The 18390-nt window shown below is 41.4% G+C and overlaps 1 long non-coding RNA gene and 1 other non-coding gene across 4 annotated transcripts in view; both read left to right on the top strand.

The window, feature by feature from the left end:
* The window catches only part of LOC126084046 (uncharacterized), a 101217-nt gene that overhangs the window by 9123 nt on the left and 73704 nt on the right, over nt 1–18390 (top strand). The window lies entirely within an intron of this gene.
* Nucleotides 17546–17616, top strand: TRNAG-CCC (transfer RNA glycine (anticodon CCC)). The gene has a single exon. It is a non-coding gene; the product is annotated as a tRNA-Gly (tRNA).

The raw sequence follows: 18390 nt of genomic DNA, 5'->3' as shown, positions 1-18390 counted from the left end.
CCAGTGTCTAAAATAGCCTCTGACGTATATACCCAAAAACCAAAGCTGTTGCCATTGAATCAATTCCAACTGATAGCTACCCCATAGGACAGAGTAGAACTGGCCCATAGGGTTTCCAAGGAGCGGCTGGTGGATTTGAACTGCTGACCTTTTGGTTAGCAGCCTGAGCTCTTAACCACTGTGCCATCAGGGCTCCCCCAGCACATAAAAGGCACATATTTTTTAATGAATAAATTCAAACAAAGTGACTCCACTACTTATTAGCAGTATGACCTTGGACAAGTTATTTAACCACCTTAAGCCTCAGTTTTTTCATATGAAAAATGATGAAGGACCCTACCTATTACAGATTGAATTGTGTTCCCCCAAAATATGTATTGAAATTCTATTCCCTATACTTGTGTATAAGGATCCCTGGTGATGCAACGGTTAAAGTGCTTGGCTGCTAACTGAAAGGTCAGCAAGTGGGGCTCACCAGAAGCTCCAAGGGAGAAAAGACCTGGAGATCTGCTCCTGTAAAGATTACAGGCTAGAAAATCCTGTGGGGCAGTTCTGCTGTGTCCTTTAGGGTTGCTAAGAGTCAGCATCAACTCGACAACATACTTGTATATATAATTCTGTTTGAAAATAGGGATTTCTTTGTTATGTTAATTAGATCATAACTCTAGTAGGGTGGGTCCTAAATCTAATCACTTCTGAGTTATGAAAATAGCAGAATAGACACAAAAACACACAGAGTGGGGAGACAGACACCAAGAAACACAGAACACTGAGGATTGCCAAGCACCACTGGCAGAAACTAAGAGAGGTTTGCAGAAGGAATTGACACCGCTCATACCTTGATTTGGACTTTTAACCTCGAGAACTGTAAAAAAATAAATGCCTGTTCTCTAAAGCTACTCACTTGTATTTAATACTCATCAGTGAGTATTAAGTAAACACACATAAAACACTAAGAACGTAAGAAAAGCACAAGTGGTAGTGGTTTTTACTGCTCTGAAATACTGACAGTGAATATGCTGTCTAGACTTGTAACTGTGTGTATCTTGCAAGTTACCTAGTTATTTAAATACCTTACCTACCTATCTAAAAAGCAGTAATTTCTCTCCTATTTGTACCTGTACAATGTAATTAAGAATTTGGCATCCAGCTCAAATTGCTTCTTTGCTAATGGATACTACTTTGTATAGTGCCTTGGAAGTGTGTGGTTACTATTATTGTTGAGAGCTGAGGGCAAAATTCTTTCAGAAGGTCTGAAAACCACTTTTTGCTTGGTTTGTGTCAGCATCATCACCTACCCTGCTCGTCATTTTCCATGGAAAGGAGGAAGGGGAAGTTAGATTCCCTGAAAGAATGTGAGTTATCCCCCTTTATGACTCTGTCAGGGAAATTCTTTTGAAGACCCAAAGAATGGGGCTCCAAGGTGTGTGAGGTGGAATGAGGAAGAGGAACGTGACTTAGAACACCAGAAGATGGAGTGGTGCTGGGAATGGGTTTCCCGTCAGCTATCTGTTCCCTTAAACAGATCTCCCTAGGGCAGACTCTCGCGGTGATAGGTGTTGGGGGGAGGTGGGAGGAATGAGGGTGATGGGGCTCAGTAAGGGAAATTGGAAAGTGCTGTTCCCTCTGCCCTGACCAGCTTTTCCCAGAGATGTTCTTGGCTGTTTCCCTCACCTCCTTCAGAGCTTTGTCCACCCTATTTAAAATCTCAACTACTCCACATTGCCTACTCCTGTCTCACCACCTGACCGCTGTATGTTTATTGTGTAACTCTCTTACACCCACTCAGGAACGCTCCAGGAGGACAGCGAGCTTTGTCTATTTTGTCCTCTGCTTTCCTAGTTCCTAGGCTAGGGCCAGGCACACCAGGGGCTCTGTCAGTGTATTATTTTGGATGAATGAATTCTCATACTGAGCTTATTTAATTCCACCACGCAGTCCCTGATTTTAATTGAACAATTCCCTGTGTGGGAACCCTTTTTAAATGCATTGTTTCATAATATTCTCACAATAGTCCTCTGAGGTAGGTGTTAATTATAATCCCATTTTACAAATAGAGAAACTGAACACCAGCGAGGTTAGGTAAAATGGCCAGGGCCACATAGCAACTGGTAAATTGGGGAGAGAAGGGTAGAATCCAGACAGTCTGGGTTAAGAGCCTGGGTTCCAACGTTCTTTTGAAAGAAAGTTAAAAAAATAAGTAAATAAAAACCACCAATCACAGCAGCAGGGGCAGAAGGCCTGGGCCGCCGAAAGGTCTCAAGGTTGAGAGGACGTGAGAGGCCGCGATCGAAGCATCCCTATAGCTGAGCTGCCCCCTTTAAGTCACCTGGCATGCGACCATCCGTCTGCCTAGGAGGTTAAGCAACAGGGAAGCCTCTTCTCAAACGCCCTCCCCGCAAAGTCTCTGCTGGTGCCCAAACAACTCGCATTTTCTGGGTAGAAATCAGCAGCGGCCAGTGGGGCGAAAGCGAGCCACCAAAGGCCCTGTGGACCGACCTCGGCGCGGGTTTTCCCAGCCCGGGGATCCGGACGGTCCAGATCCCCGTGGAAGACCCCGAGGGAGAAATTACGTCGATAAGGAAACTAGAAACTGGGAACTAAGACGCTGGGAACCGAGAACCGACTGCAGCTGGCCGCAGGCGCGCGGCGTGCGCCCAGGCACGCGGGTTTGCGTAAGGTGGGAAAGCAAGCACCCGGGGTAACCTGGGCGCGATGCTCCCGGGCCGGCCCGCTCCTCGGCTGGAAGGTATGGGCACTGGCGCCCCGAGAGCGCTGGCCGGGCACAGGGGCGCAGGGGCCGCAGCGCGGGAGTGCGGCTGAGGCGTTGGCGTCTCCTCGTTCTGATCATTTTTTTTAGAGTTAGAAGAAAAAAAAAAATCAGAAAACGATTTGGAGTTGGGGTGGTTCCGTCTGTGAGCCGGTTTTTCTAATCCCTGCTTAGATTGAGCAAATGTAGTATCCAATCTCCCCCACCAATTGCGCTGTGCGGGGGTTCGAAGTCCCTGCTTTGCGGCCGCCAGCGTCAGTTCGGGAATCAGTCTACCCACGACGCCTCTCCCTGCGCTACAGTTTTTAAAATGTTATAGGACATAATAAATACAAATTCATCGCTAAGTGTCACTGTATTCATGGAGCTTTTGGCCATTTTGTCGTTATATATTTTATTTTCAATTGCTCATTATGCGGATTTATGGGAAAATTTAGAGATTAAATTATCTGAAAATTCGGGTAACCCCTACTCTTTGGTGAGTCATTTGAAGAGTCTGTTTACCCATCACTTCAGGTAGAATCATGTGACAGTCAATGAAGAAATAGGCTCAACTCTGCAGTTCGATTTTGGAATTAGAGATCACATTAACTGCCCTAAAATGTAGAGATTTGTGTTCTGGACAACTTTGTTTTTGAACCAATATTTGCTTCTGTTTTCCCTAGACATGTTGCTCACTGAAAAATGCAACCGTTAAATGGAACCATTAAAAACAACAAAACCACCACCAACAACAAAAAACCCAACTGATTTGTGTTTCCCTGTTTTAGTTATTAAATCATATACTCTTGACTAATTTTTTTTTAAAGGGATTATTTTAACATGGATTTCGGAGTTAAATATACTTGAGATATTTAACAACCTCATGGTACAATAAATACAGTGCCCTGAAGTTAAAGACTAGAATTTAGTTCCATCTCTGGCTCCATTACTCACTCACTTGATGTGGCCCCTGACAAGTCCCTTCATCGTCCTGGGCCTCAGGCTCTCTCTCCATCACCTTTGCCATCTATCTGCCTCAAGGGAGTGTTGTAAGCGCTTAATGAGATATATGGTGAGTGCTTTGATTCTGGGTGAATGAGCCTGAGCAAATAAAACATGATTACATCTCAGATTCATCTTTGAGTCATCTGAATAAATGGCCCTTCCATTTATTAACTCTACCTGTTAATTTTTAAATATTGAGTTATTTGCTTTTCAGATTTTATGTTGGGGCTTAACACTGTCTAAAAATCCTTGGGAAGTTAGATTACTGAGGGAGAATTTCTGTTTCTTCACAGCAACTAAATAAGTTACCTTTCTCATTATGTTATTCAATAAATTTATTCAACAAATGTTTATTGAAAATATACCCTCTTGGGGATTGCAAGGGGTTTAGGGAGTACCTACAAAGGTAGTTTGTGTGTCTACTGCTTTCAGACACTGTGTTCAGCACTGTAGGTATTATCTCATTGAATCCTTGCAACAACTCACTCAGATGTAAGTCCCGTTATTACCCTGCTTATTGGATACTACCAGAAGAGTTTTGATGTAATTCAGTAAGCATGAAGACTTTTGAGTCAGGGTAGTGACCTCACTAGATCAGCCTAGTCCTTGCAGCAGTAAGGGGGTACTTTTTTGAAACCTCTGATGGAAATTTATGGTCACTTTTTCTTTCTTCCTTTTTTTTTTTAAATAGAGAAAGCTTTGCCAATTCAGCTGTCTGTAGTGTCTTGGTTACCTAGTGGTGCTGTAACAGAAATACCACAAGTGCGTGCCTTTAAAGAACAGAAATCCATTTTTTCACAGTTCCAGAGGTTAAAAGTCCAAATCAGGATCGAGGCAGTGGACTTTCCTTGGACCCTTGGCATTCCTTGGTTTGTAGATGATCCTCACATGGCATCTGTCTTCCCCCTTGTGTCTCTGTGTCTATTCTTCTCTTTTTATAACACGGAAGTAATCAGGTTTAGGAACCACATCACACTGGTATGACCTTCTTAACATAACAAAGAAAAACCTTATTTCCAAACAGGATCGCATCCACAGGTACAAGGACCAGGATTTCAACACCTATTTTTGGTGGGCACAATTCAATCCATAGAGTACAGTATCTAGCATCCTTAGACTAGGTTATCCTAGAGTTGAGAGAGGATAGATTAGATAAAATTTATATGTAAGCAAATCTACATATAAACAAAATATAATTATTCAGCTGGAGTTGGCCAAACAAAAGCACCAAACCAAAAAAATAAAAAAAGAGAGAAAGGAAAAGAAAAAAACCCACAGAATCTTTCAAGTGGTCATACCTGGCTTTTAGAAGTTATCTAAAAGACAAAATCTTAAGAAGCATACCAAAGGCATTGATCTGAACTTGTCTCACGTATTAAGGTGACATCTAATCACTTCTACATATCATTGCCATGCAAAGACTACCTTTTTATATGGCGTATCTGAATTTATGATCTTGCAGGTTTTAGACAAGATTATCAAAGAAAAGGTAATGCAAGAGTCTAGCCAGTAGATTTTTAGTTTCTGGGCAACATCTGAAAATTGGAGAAGTTTATATTCCTCTAACATGGAAGAGGGGAAACCCTGATGGCATAGTGGTTAGGAGTTTGGCTGCTAACCAAAAAGTCGGCAGTTCAGATCCACCAGGCACTCCTTGGAAACCCTACGGGGGAGTTCTACTCTGTCCTATAGGGTTGCTATGAGTCGGAATTGACTCAACAGCAACGGGTTTGGTTTTTTTGGTTTAACATGGAAGAGGGGCAAACACCCTTACCTAGTAAGGGAAAAGAGAAACCTTATAGATTAGGCCTATTCTGCATGAAATATAAAGAAAGAATCCCATTTCTGGCTCATTCACAGCTTTAGGTCAGCTGGGTCCACCTCTCTCTTTTTCTCATGGCTACTAGTCTCTACTTCCTTTTGTGTGTTGTTGGCCTCATTTTCTCCTGCTATTTCTATGATCTAGGCATGACAGGATCCAAAAAAAGAAGAGTGATACTTATTCTCTTGGGTTTCATCTAGTAAATATCAGGGAGGAAATTTTTTTTTTTTTTTTTTTTGGGCCCATGCCTGGGTTAACATTAAAGATCTAGCCATTGGTCTAATATTATATCAGGGGACTGAAGTGCCTTAATTGCTGAAACCGTAATTGTCTACCCCTGCCGTAGGTTGGCAGGCCTACAAGAACCTCCTGGGAACACTAGGTGATAGGGGTTTATGTTTTACAATAGAAAGAAAACCTCTGGGTAGACAAAAACAAGGTGACTGTCTTATAAAATCCAGTATTTTGGAACTTGTTCTTGCATTATTTTCTCGACAAGAAAATTATGTGGTCTTTAGCTATTTGAGGATATTTAGGGAGCATGGTACCTGGAAAAAGGTGTCACATTCGCATTTAGAACAAGGTCTGACTACCAGCATAAATGTTTCGGATAATGTTAGTTCTTGCTAGCAGTATTTTCACTAGACTTCCCAATGGGCAAAGTATTAAAGAAGAAAAAATGGAAACTGATAATTTTGAACCTGATAGCAAGTATTTTATGCTCATATTGAAGTAGAACCCAACACTGGCTTAGCACCAGCATAGCATGCATGATCAGTAGCTCACCCAGAGCCTTGACTTTGCTCCCATGTCTGCTCATGGGACTTAGATAAACCCTGGCTTGTCTAAGTCAATCATGGAGGACCCATTTTCTTACTAGTCAATGGTTTAGGATTGGCCTATGATCCTAGTTCTCAATAAAGAGTGGAAAAGAGTTTCTGAAGAAGGCTTCTTAGCTCTTAAAACGAGATACAAACCTCTGGACATTGGTGTTTGAGGTTGTGATGCTGTGACTGTTTTGTGCTTATGAGGAGATTTGGCTGACACCCTGATGATGGAGTGGGAAGATGGAAAGACCAGAGACAGATTACCTAATAAGCAAGGTGTCTTAAGCTGGATTCTCTAGAGAAGCAAGACCAGTAAAGCCTATAATTGTATATGCATATGTAGAGAGATTTATATCAAGGAAATAGCTCAGTGATTGTAGAAACCAGAATGTCACAAGTCTGTGGATCAGGCTGGTGGCTTCTCCTGATTCACATAGCCACAAGGCTGATGAACCCAAGATTGGCAGGTCAGAGAGCAGGGTTGTTGCTCACAGGCTGTGAAGATCGACAGATCCCAACACTGCCAGGCAAGACTACAGGTGGGCTGCTAGCTCAAGTCCCAAGAACTGAAGGTCAGACAAACAGGCACCAGCTGTAGGATCCAGAGTTAGCAGAAGCCGCAAGCCTTGCCAGAATGTCCACTTATATTCGATGTAGGCCACACGCCCAAGGAAACCCCCTTTCAACTGATTGGCTACTCATAGCAGATCCCATCATGCCAAACCACTGAGAATCATGGCCCAGCCAAGTTGGCACACAATCTTAACCATCACAAAAAGTAAGCATGTGCTTAGGACATCAAGAAAACAGGGGCACTGGTTGTCTGAATACCTCACATCCAATATAATTTTTATAATCCAATTCATCTCATTCTGCTAAAATGGCATATGCTTTTGCATTCAATTGCCAATATTACAGTTGTATTTACAAAGAAATTACATCATGGATAGCAAACACACACACATGTACACAGACACACACATATGCATACACATACACCCACTCCTTGCGTATTGACATAGTTAGGTTCCAAAGACCAGGCTGTTATGTGAAAATTGGCATTATACAAAAATGGAGGATGACTACATCATTACATAACTGCCAAACCACTGAGAATCATGGCTCAGCCAAGTTGACACATAACCATAAGCACCACAGCCATTGTTACTCTTGCCTTGTACCTTGGTGTTCATGACTGCCAGATATACACTGCTAATGCTTGAAATAGTCAGAAAGATTTTTTACAATTGTTGTAAATGCAAAATGTCAGATAACAACATATTTGATAAGTGAGGAGTAGGTGCATGTATGTATGTATGTATATATATATATATATATACACATATATATAAAACTCACATATCCCATTCAAATGTGTGAGTAAGCAGAGGAGGGAGAAACGACAGATTACCAGTGGATAGAGCCCTCACATGCTTTAATCAGGCCCTGGAAAGACCCTGGGTCCTTAACCATGTTGCTTAGCCACTGAATTAATCAATTCTGAAACTGTTGTTCCTCTGGACATTTATTGTGTAAGAAAATAAATTCCCTTAGAGTTTAGGTCATCTTGAGTTGGGTCTTCAATACTCACTGCTGAAGGCATTCTAATAGAAACGAAGAGTTACTTTAAGTTACCTAGAGTCTCTTTTTCACTTGAGGTTTGAGTCTTTAATGAGAGATGAATTCAGGTACTACCATACTTACACTCATCCCTCACTATGACCCCAAAAGTAGACTCATATAGACACGTAACAATATATTCTTTATTGTGACATGTGGGGAACCATGTTAGGAACGCAGATAGCAGGTTGGGTCTTACGTACAATAATAACTCTGAATACCTATCTGTTCTACTACTTAGTTTGCCAAAAATATCTTGTCCTAACTTGTACAATTTTTTTTTAAAATTGTTTCACGTGTCTGTTTTGTAACCCCAATTTGATAATTTGATAACTAGCTGCATAGGAGCAAAACATTCAACTTATTCAGAGACTTTCTCTCTCTGTCCTTCCCTCCCTCCCTCTTTTTAAGAGGAAGGGCAATGAAGGATGAATAGTTCTGCCCCCCACCCCCACCCCAAATCCTTGTCAATCCTAAAATTGAGGGGAAAGTGTTAGTCTTGGCAGGATGAAGTAACCTGACTAGAAAAAAAAAGTGAGAGAGTTGATATGTTTTAGCCTATCTTATTGTTGTGCTTTCGTTCTCTTCAAGTACCCAGCTTTCAGCTCCTCATAGTTTTGAAGAGGAGTATGATTCCCTTATTTATAAGACTGAGCTGTCATAATCACATACTCTCTTCACCACTGTCTGTGTCGATGTTAATGGGCTCTGGCTGTTGGCATCCAGAGAAAAGTTTCATTTAACCTGGCCATGTAATAGCATCTTAGAATGTAGGAGAGTCTGCTATATCCCCAGTTCTCCTTGGATAAGCAAATGTGTCAAATTTTTACTCATGGCAGTAGCCCGTTTCAGCTACACCCTTCAGCTTTAAAAACTAAATAAAAAATTCCACCCCTTTTCTCAAGCCTCCTCCGTTTCATTATTGATGAAATCCTAATAAAGGGAGAGCCCCTGGAGAAGTGTTACGCTGACTTATTGTTTTCAAATGACATATGTTACATATTTAACATCAAGAAAGTGAATTCCTTTTAATTCAAAAATAAGGCAGTTACCTTCTTTGTGGGGCTTTGGCAAAAAGGGATTTAATGCTCCACTGAGCCTTTAAACTTTTGAACAAGGAGTAGACAGTGTCCTCAAAAGGGAGGAAGGAAGGTTAACAGAGAAGGTAGAAGGCAATCTTATACTGTTAAGAACAACTTACTTTCCTCGGCTTAAGGCGGTGGCTCTCCATCTAAGTCTCTAAAGGAAGAAGGTGGGAGTGAGGTGGCTGGAGTAGAGAGCAATGTAGGGTTCATTTTCCTGATTCTTAAAATATGCTTCCGGTGTACAAGGAAAGGTTGGATTAAGAGAAGCTGGACCATTAGTTATGTTATAGTATAAGGGCTTTACTGTAAGGATTTGGTTGCAACAGTTTGTGCATGAAACAGTTTATGTATGTCTGGTGCTGGAGCCTGAAGTCAGCAGGCCAGGCACTTGGAAGGGAATGATGGACGTGAAATGGGGAAGAACAAGGCCAAGCTGGAGTGTGCAAGGATAAGGTGGAACTCACGAGGGTGGACCCACCCTCATCACCTCCAAGCCTCCAACTCTGATGAGAAGGATCTGCAGGAAGAGCTGGTACCCTTTGTCACAGAGCTTACCATGCACCCACCCCAGGAGTCAGAGAAGGTGAAGGAGAAGATCATCGGGAGCTGGAGGGGCCACTGGCCGACTGTCTCTTCACATGTGTTTTCTAACTCTTGTGTAAAGTAATTCATCAGAGGATATGTTGTATCCTATTCTTTGCAGAAAGGTGAAGAATAGACGGGAGCAGAGGCAGGCACATATTTGGAAGTAGGGAAGGGATGGAGTATTTCCCCTCCCTTCATCAGAAAGGCTCCTAGTTTATACAGAGGAGCCAGGAGTTAATGCCAAAAACTGTATTATCATCACTGATATTAAGTATTAGATCATTACAGTCAAGAGTGTCAGTTTGCTTTGTTATATTATTTATTTTTTTCAGGTGTGGTGCTAGGCTGAATGAAAACAGTTCCCTTGTGTGAATAAAGGAAAGCATAGGGAATGAAAGGGGAATTTGTCCCACAAGTCACTATTTTGCTTCTATTGATTGTCATTAATTTGCAAACATGTCTAGAAATTGTGTGTGGATATTTTTTTGTGCGCTGTTGTGTTTATCTTAGGGATGTCCCGAAGGAGATAAGTTAGGATTTCTTTCTTCAGTCAACTAGCAGGCACACAGTGTGGAAAGCAAAGAACTTGTTGTCAGGTAAAATCTCTTTGTAAAATCCAAGTGAGGGGACATTTTTAGGTTCAAGAAAACTGATAGTTTCCTTTTACATGCTTTCCCTGGTCACCTCGGCCAGAAGTCACTTTTCTTTTTTTCTCAACTCTTAGGGGTGTGTAGCTATCTCTTGTGTCACTTACTATTTCGATTATAGTTCTTTGTATACGTGTCACTTCTATAAGATTAAAATTTCCTGCACCTGGAATATTTCATTTATCATTGCTTTATGCATAGCACACTAAGGTTGTGAGCCCCCTCAAAAAATCTCATTGCTGTTGGGTTGATCCCAACTCATAGCGACCCTATAGGACAGAGTAGAACTGCACCATAGGGTTTCCAAGGAGCGCCTGGTGGATTCCACTTGCCAACCTTTCGGTGAACATCCCAATACTTAACCACTGCGCCACCAGGGTTGTGAGCACTTGTGTTTAATACATACCTAGTAAAAATACTTGTACAAAGAATGAAAGCAAAACTCTGGAAATTGATTTGTGTTCTTCAAAAAGAATGCTTTCAGCAGATTTTTTTTTACTCTGTGCAAGTGAAGGAAAGAATTCCGAGAAACCAAACCCATTGCTGTTGAGTCGATTCTGACTCATAGAGATTCTAGAAGACAGAGTAGAAGTGCCCCATGGGGTTTCCAAGGCTATAAATAAGGAAAAGAACTAAAAGGCAACACATTTAGAATGATGAACACTTGGTATGAGTGTGTGCCAGGGATTCAGATTCATGAAGATATTTCTTAATGTTACCAACAAGCTCATTCACATTAAAATTAAGTAAATCCGTGCCTTTTTAGAACTGAGGGTATTTACAAATTATTTTCTTTACAATAATAATACTGTTCTGTAAAACTGCGTCATGGCCTTCCCATCTCTCTAACTATGTTTGTTTTACTTCAGTTCCTATTTCCTCACTCCCTGAAATGCTAGAATAAAGATAGTCATCATTTTTATTCCTGGGGGTTTGTTTGCTCACAAAAAGGATATAGGTGTCCCTTCTCTCTTCTGCATTTCACTGCCACATGTTTTCATTCCAGGCAATGGGATCTTTATTATTTTTCTATGCTTGTTCTGGTTTTTTGACCAGAACAATAAGCCACAATGAATTCTTACTCACGATTTTGCCTCCTGACAGCATACTGCTTTAAGAGGCTGGCTTCAGGAAAATATCACTGTGCACTACAAAGTGAAATCTGTGATCCTTCTTGTTTCCTTTTCTTTTGCTTGTTTTGTTATTTGTTGTCTGTTACTCAGGTTCTCTGCCTCTTGCATCATGTCCTCTTTCTAGACCGTCCTGCCCACCACCATCAGATCCATCCTTCTGAAACAGTTTTCCTTATGCCATTTGCCTGAAAAAAAGAAAAAATCCTGTCATTGTAAATATTTCCAAAAGCCACGGCCCACAAGACAAAACTTCTTCCATAGCCTATCACTCAACTTCCTTCATCTTGCCAGCCACGCCTGTCAATTCCAAACCGATCAAGTTCAGATTGGTTTAAAGTACAGCGCTCAACTATGTGTGAAGTTCTGTGCTAGTCAAATGAAAAAAAATGAATATGAGCATGTCCATGCCTTCAAAGTGCAAATAGTTATCCCTCTAAATATAGCTTGAATGGTTGTCTAAGACTAGAAAATTTTATGTAGAAATTTAGGCCAGAACAATCGTTTTTTAAAAAAAATTTCTGCTCTTGTACACCCTAAAGAGAATAAGTCAAAATAAAAACTCTGTAAATTTTAGACTTGCCATCTGGAATTTGTTGTCATAGTTTAAATCATTGAGAAGATATGATTTTATGGATTGTAAATATTTATATTTTAAAACAGAACTGTTACAATAGTCTCTTAAATGTATTCAGTGGAATCTAAATTTCACAGTGGCCTGATGTCTACCATCCATTTTTAAATATATGAGAACAAGCTTTTCTTTAATAGTGGGAATAGTACATTGTTTCTCTTATTCCTTGAACTTGTATTTCCATTCCCCTTCCTCCACAGAACTTTAGCCTAAAAAAAGCTGTTGCCGTCCAGTAGATTCCGACTCATAGCGACCCTACAGGACAGAGTAGAACTGCCCCATAGAGTTTCCAAGGAGCACCTGGTGGATTTGAACTAACAACCTTTTGGTTTGGAGCCATAGCTCTTGACCACTATGCCACCAGGGTTTCCCTTTAGCCTAATGTAATGTGTTTTTACACTTGAATCCCTGGTGGCGCAGTGGTTAAGAGCTTGGCTACTAACCAAAAGATCAGCAGTTCAAACCCACCAGCCACTCCTTGGAAATCCCATGGGGCAATTCTACTCTGCCCTGTAGGGTCTCTATGAGCCAGAATTGACTCCATAGCAGTGGCTCTGTTTTTTTTTTTTCAATCATATTTCTTGGCAACACATGATATATATTTATACACAATTACACTTGGAGCCCTGGTGGTACAATGGTTATGCTCTCTGCTAACTGAAAGGTCAGTGGTTTGAGCCCAGTCCCATTGGTCCTCCGCAGGAGAAAAGACCTGGCGACCTGCTCCCATAAAGATTGAAACTCATTGTGGTTGTCCAACTCATAGTGACCTTATAGGACATGGTAGAACTGTGCCATAGTTTCCAAGGCTGTAATCTTTATGGGAGCAGATTGCCTTATCTTTTTTCCATGGAGCTGCTGGTGGATTCCAACTGCCGACCTTTTGGTTAGCAGCTGAGAGTTAACCACTGTGCTACCAGGGCTCCTTTAGAACCCTATAGTGCGGTCCTACTCTGTTCTATCAGGTCTCTATGAGTTGGAATCGACTCGAAGGCACAAAACAACAACATACACAATTACATTAAATTATAAATTGTAATTAAATATATAATAAATATGTAAGCTATGTATATGTGTGTGTATAAAGTTTTTCTTTTTTTCTTTCTGGTACGGCCATTTCTTTTTTTTCCTCTTCTAAACTGAGTTATCATTAACAATTACTATTAGGGCACATTTGGGCAATGGTTACCGTATTACAACTTCTGATAAATTACTGATCCTAAAAGTAACTTTTATTGTAAATGGGGTTGGCTTATAAATTTAATTCATGTATCCCCGAATGAATATTACTTGCTACTAGAATAAGAAAAGGTCGATCAATTCCACTCCTATGTTTTGTCTTTATTGATGTAAGTGCTGAGAGATCTTGTTCACATAAATAAGTAGATGAGACTGAAAGGCAGTGTTAGAACAAAGGAACTCTATTCTTTGAACTCCTTCCTAGTTAAATGCCCCAGATCCCAAGATAATCTATCATAAAATTATTTTTTAATAATCTAGTTGACAACAATCCTCCTCCATTTTTGTTGAAAGCCACGAAGAGCTGGAAATCACCAGACTAGCACTGGAGTCAATGACTTTCTGAACACCTTCATCAATATCGTATTTCACTTGTGCCTGTTTTTTGGCCTGGAGGATGCGTAGAATGCACCGCCATAAAACTCCATACGGGTGAGAGGCCTGTCTTTCTTTTGTAAAGTGGGAATAGGTCAGTTGCGAAGGAAGATGCCACAGATCAGTATCAAGAAAATGTACATATGGAAGCTGAGGATCTGGAGACAGTTGCTCACAGATTCCTTGGAAAGTCTTTATACACCTCCAGGGACTCGTCTACCCCAGTTTAAAGACTACTGGGCAGGGAATGTTGAGTAGGAGCAGAGAGTGGCCATGCTTAGGGGCATAGACAGGCAGTGTCAAAGGAGAACAAAGAGTGAGCTGGGAACCTGGAGAAGAAAAAGCAGGAGCGGGTAGGGATTCTGGTTGCCAGGTGAAGATGGAATAGAAGCAGCAGCCAAGCCACGGTGTGCAGCTTCCACTAGGCTTCTTCCGGGAGGAATAGTGTGCCAGTGGACACAAGCCAGGGAGACTCTGACCAGGTGGGACTGCCCTCACTTGTGTTGGAAGAGTGTGCTTCTTCTGAGTCAGAATTGACAGCTATAAAATTTTCTTCCATCTGGAGTTCCTTGAACTTGTTTGCTCAAAATAATGCTTTGCTCTCAGGGTCAGTTGGAAATGGGAAAGAATCCTAGACTTAGGGATTTCTAGGGGTCCTCACTGACCTCAGTGTCATCAACTGCAGTTTGAGAATAATGATACTTCAGAGCATTGTGAAGATTAAATGAAATAACACACATAAAATGCTCCGCACTTTGCCTGGTGCCCAGTAGGCACTAAATTCTAAGAGCTGCCAGGTCCCCTGTACCTTGCATTGTCTCTCCTATTCTGGTATCACCATGGCCTCTTATCCACTGTAATAGGTTTCTATCTAGTTGTCCACCACCAATTGCTCTTCAATTTATCTCCCATGATGAAAACGTTCCACCTTTCCCATAACATGTAGACTCTTTAATGATGGGGTTTGATTTTCCGTAATCTGGCTCCAAGCTCCCATTTCTTGTTTCATCCCCTACCTTATTACCCCCTCTCACCCTGGCTCTGGCTAACTAGGGTAGCCTTTATTCATAGATACAGGCACAACACATTCATTCAACAAAATGCTGTTGAATTCCAATTATGCACCAGGTTTGGTACTACCTGCTGTGAATATTACCATGACTATCACACTCCCCACATTTTTAGGGGTTAGCTTACTAGGTGGGGAGAGACATTTGTAAGGAAATAACTATGATGCATGTGATAGGTGCCATGGAGGCATCTGCAACCTCCAATGGGAAAGTTGGAGAGGGGGATCAGTTCTCTCTGGGTGGTGTTGCGGCTGAGGAAGGTCATCAAAGAGAAGTCATCCTAACATTTGAGCTATGCTCTGCATTGACCATGTTCTGTCAGATTCCATTTCTCTGCTCATTCTGTTCTTTAACTTGAAATTTTCTTTTCCCTTTCTCTTTTTTCATGTTATAAATCTTACTCAGTCTTAAGACCGAACTCACTTAATACTCCCCTGTGAAAAATGCCTTGTAGTGTCTGCTGCTGATATAGGTCCCTCTGTTCATCTTTGGAGTGATAATAATACTGTTGTAAGCTCTTTGAGGGCAGGAACTATACATCTTAGTAGGTGCTTTGCCCACAGTAGGCTCTTCATGATTTTTGGAGTGAGTAGTAGACATCTCTTACCGTCTAACTCCTACATGTCCAGTACAGTTTTTCTAAGATAGATGTTAAGAGAAAAATCAACTCAGCTATTTGTTGTATAACCTGACTGTCTTGGAGGGAGATATTGGTGCAGTCACTACTGACTCTCATTTAGGGCTAAGGGAGAGCGGGAGGAGTGTGCTCTCCCAGGCAACTGCCTCAGACTGAGGAGCTGCCTTTTGGGGTATTCATCCTTTCTCTACAAGGCCATTTCTCTTTCATCTGGAATGTTGTTGAAAGTTTCAAGTACGTTTGTATATAGACAACATCTGTGTCTTTAAGATACAATCAGAGAGTACCTTAAAAAATATGTATGTATTTCCTATTTCCCGTGAAGCATTGCAGTGGGCAAATTTCCTGCAAAAGATCTCTTTTAAGTGTTAAAAAGCAAAGATGTCACTTTAAGGACTAAGATGCGCCTGACTCAAGCCATGGTGTTTTTGATCGTCTCATATGCATGTGAATGCTGGACAATGAATAAGGAAGACCTAAGAAGAATTGATGCCTTTGAATTGTGTTGGCAAAGAATATTGAATATACCATGGACTGGCAAAAAATGACCAAACAAATCTGTCTTGGAAGAAGTACAGCCAGATTGTGCATTAGAAGTGAAGACGACAAGACTTCATCTCACATATTTTGGACATGTTATCAGGAGGGATCAGTCCCTGGAGAAGAACATCATGCTTGGTAAAGTACAGGGCCAATGGAAAAGAGGAAAACCCTAATGAGATAGATTGACACAGTAGCTGCAACAGCGGGCTCAAGCATAACAACGGTTGTGAGTATGGCGCAGGATTGGGCAGTGTTTCATTCTGTTGTGCATGGGTAGGTATGAGTTGGAACCAACTTGAGGGCACCTAACAACAACAACATGAAAAAAACAAACAAATAAAGAAAACTAATTGTTTCATTAGCTACAATTATGTCTCTTGAATTTTGGAGTTAACTTATTCGCCAAGGTATAGAAAAGGGTTCAACTTATTATTCTATCTCCCTTGCATTACATGGTGTTTATCCATCCATCATAAAAGAAAGAAATGTATTTTTATCTACTTCTGTGATTTTCTAGTACTTTGAGGATTGGGAGGCGTTAGGAATATGAATCCATTGAGTTATTTATTCACAGCTACACCAGTCGTATTTTCCAAGGTGAATTTGGCTCACTTGGTTTTAAGTTTGCAGTGTGGAGAAGGGATGAGCTATTTGCAATCGGGACACACGGCAGGTCTCCTCATGGAGGCCTCTGTCTCCTGCTGTGCTGTGTCACACTTCTCTCCAGGTATGTCACGTCTCCGCTCATGGCACTGGCATCTCTCCAGTGTAGTCCCCTAGGAGGTGGCTTAGGTTACCTCTTGCCCCTTCCTCTACCCATGCTGCCATCAATCAACAATTCCTTTTGATCTTCCTCATGTTCTCTCTCTCTGCTTTCTGGTCCCATTGCCACAGTCTTTGCTCAGATCCTTCTCATTTGTGGCTGGGTTTCTGCAATAGCTTCTGAGTCCTGCCCCTCTGTCTCCTGACTATCCCCCTCTTCCAATTCATCACTGTTCTACTGCTGGAGTGCTTTTCCTAAAAAGCAAATCAGATAATGTTCTTTGTCACTTATAATCTTTCAGTAACTCTTGCTTCTTATCAGGAAAAAGATCTTTTTTGTCTGACCCGTGTTTGTTTCTCCAGATAGTGTCATTGTCCACCTTTCCCTTAAAAGCACCTTTGTTCCTGTCATACTGGCCAACTTTTACTTCCCCAGATGTGCTTTCTCATATTTCTATGCCCTTGTGCATACTTCCCTGCTCATTTGCCTGGCTAAGTCCTGCTCTTTCTTCACGACCAACTCCAAGGGTTACCGCCTCCTTTTGGAATCCCTTTTAAACTGTCCATTTTCTTTAACTCAGCCTAACTACTGATGCCTTACCTCAGTTAATTTAGGTGGCATTTAGGGCTTCTGTGGTATGTGGTATGTATACCTCAATCATATTGAAGTAAATTTTTTGGTTGGCACATCTGTCCCACTCATTGGTCAATAAGCTTTTTAAGGGTGAGGGTAGTATTATGTTAATCTCCATATCTTTAACGCCCAGCTAATTGGCAGGTTCTTTAGGTATTTCTAAAGCAGACTGTATAAGGCATTGGTGGTTCAGTGGTAAAATTCTTGCCTCCCGTGCGGGAGGCCCAGGTTCAATTCCTGGCCAATGCACGTCATGTGCAGCTACCATCCATTTGTCAGTGGAAGCTTGTGAGATGCTGAAGAGATTTCAGCAGAGTTTCCAGATTAAGACAGACTAGTAAGAAAGTCCTGGTGATCTGCTTCCAAAAATCAGCCAATGAAAACTCTATGGATCACAAGGGTCTGATCTGCAACCCGTCATGAAGATGGTGCAGGACCGGGCAGTTTTTTGTTTTGTTGTGCTTGAGGTCACCATGAGCTGGGGGCTGACAGGACGGCGGCTAACAACAACAACAAAAGCAGACTATGGAATGAACGAGTGAACACTGATGTTAAACGAGACAGTTAGTACGTGAATGAATTATCCATGCCCAGACCCTGTATTCATCTTTCTCCTGCTACTTATATAGTGAAATATCAAGAAGTTCCCTCTACATTCCAAAATTTCCCCACATCTTCACAGTATGAAAAAAAAGGGTGTATAGTAGAGTTGCAAATAACCAAAACCTCTAATTTGACCAATTTATAAGATTAGTAATTCATTATTTCATATTACAGAAATTTCAGGAAGAGGGCAGTTCCAGGGATGGTTATTTCAACGAGTCTATAGTGTCACCAAGCTAACCAAGAGGTCGGCAGTTTGAATCCGCCAGGCGCTCCTTGGAAACTCTATGAGGCAGTTCTACTCTGTCCTATAGGGTCGCTGTGAGTCGGAATAGACTCGACAGCAGTGTTTTTTTGTTTTTTTTTTTTGATAGTGTCACCAGAAAGCCAGGTTCTGTGATTCTGTTCAACTATCTTCAG

Source organism: Elephas maximus, chromosome 1 (genome assembly GCF_024166365.1).
Source record: "Elephas maximus indicus isolate mEleMax1 chromosome 1, mEleMax1 primary haplotype, whole genome shotgun sequence".
Lineage (NCBI taxonomy): Eukaryota > Metazoa > Chordata > Mammalia > Proboscidea > Elephantidae > Elephas > Elephas maximus.
This window is presented reverse-complemented; position numbering and strand designations above follow the sequence as displayed.